The sequence below is a fragment of the Drosophila melanogaster genome, chromosome Y, assembly GCF_000001215.4.
Source record: "Drosophila melanogaster chromosome Y".
In the NCBI taxonomy this organism is placed as follows: Eukaryota; Metazoa; Arthropoda; class Insecta; order Diptera; family Drosophilidae; genus Drosophila; species Drosophila melanogaster.
Genome location: NC_024512.1, coordinates 20,349 through 22,086, shown reverse-complemented (window position 1 = coordinate 22,086; position 1,738 = coordinate 20,349).

The following is a 1,738-nucleotide window of genomic DNA, read 5'->3' as shown; positions in this document are numbered from 1 at the left end:
ATTTCAGTATCTGTATTTCGTAAGTAATTTCCCATTTTTTCCGAATATTTGTATCTTTTCTAACATATCCTGATTCTAGATTGATTATTTCTTTATAAAAACTTAAGTTAGTTACGTGGAATAAGTCGGCATATGATTCATAGGTAAGGACATCCTTTTTGTCTTTGAATAGGAAAAATTCGTGATTGGAGTAATCAATTATTTCTGAAGTGGTTATCATTACGAATGGTATTAGAAGTAATAAGAAATCCATTTTCTGTAATTTAATAAAATAAAAAATATGGTATTTGTTAAAACTTAATGTTGTCTTTGTGAATAGTTCTGTTTCTATTATTGATTATAACTTTGTTAGGTAAGTTTTCCTTAACAACCTGTTTTTTGTATCTAGTTTTTAGCTTATTTCTTTCTCCGTGTTTCTTTTCATAAACAACTTGACCTACATGGTATTCTTTTTCTTTGCGACCTTCATTATGTGTTACTAACATTTTTTCTTGTGTGTACTTTAGAATTCTTGAAATATTTTCGTGATTAATTTTATTATAAAGAATATCAAAAGGTTTTTGGTTTGTTGTTGAATGGATGCTCTGATTGAATTCTTTTGCGGCTCTAATAATTATTTTAGAATAGTCAGTAAGATTAAATTCTTCCTTTATACAACGAGCTAATTCTGTTAATGTTGAATGTGCCCTTTCTACTTGTCCGTTCGAGGTACTGTGTCTGGGGTCTGCGAAATGTAGAGTTAAACCACATCTTTGTGCAAAGGATTTAAATTGGACAGAGGTAAAGCTTGGTTCATTATCAGTCATAATTACTTTGGTGTGGGGAAATTGTTGGAGTAGTTCCATTACTTTATTCTCGATGCTTAGTTTGTTTTGTATTTCTTTTACAACCAGGAATTTTGAATACGCATCAATACAAGTTAAGAAAATAAGACTTTGCGCGTAATAAATGTCGATGTGTAAATGTTCTCCTTCTTTAGTTGGAATAGGGGCTTCCCCAATAGGAATTTTAATAGGATGCCTGTTGTATTTATTTTCGTTGCAAATTGTACAATTTTTTATGTATTCTTTTAATTTGATAAATAAATTTCGCCAGTAATATAATCTATTGATTTGGTTGTAATTTTCATCTAAACCTCTATGAGCTCGACTATGTGTGTGTTCTATTATTATATAGCTTTATCTTCATTATTTTCCACGTCTTGTAGAAATATTTTAGTATAAAGAAATTTGTTGGTAAAATTATTTGTTAATGATAATTGAATATGATAAAGGTCTTCTAAAGTGCAATGAATTCCTACCGTTATGTTTGGTTTTAGATATTCCCTTAGTATTTCTATTAAGTTTTCTGGCGTGTCATATTCAATTATATGTCGTGTCTTATCAAAAACGTTCAATGACTCATGTATTGTATACCTCCCCTTTGTTAATAACAGTTGTTGTTGGAACTGATTTAACGGTTTTCGGGTCTCTTGTATTACATTTTCAAAACTACTTTCGGCAGAATGCTGAGTATTTTGATCTGAGCTTGATTGTTGTATATCGCTGTTAGTGATATTATTTATTTTTATTCGAGATAATGCGTCGGCTACGACATTAGATGTTCCGGGTTTATATATTATTTTCGGGGTGAAACTTTCTATGAAAGAGTACCATCTTTTCATTTCCACGTTCGGGTTTTTATCTGAGATTGTGAATGATAAAGATTGGTGGTCTGTTTGTATTTCTATACCAACAAC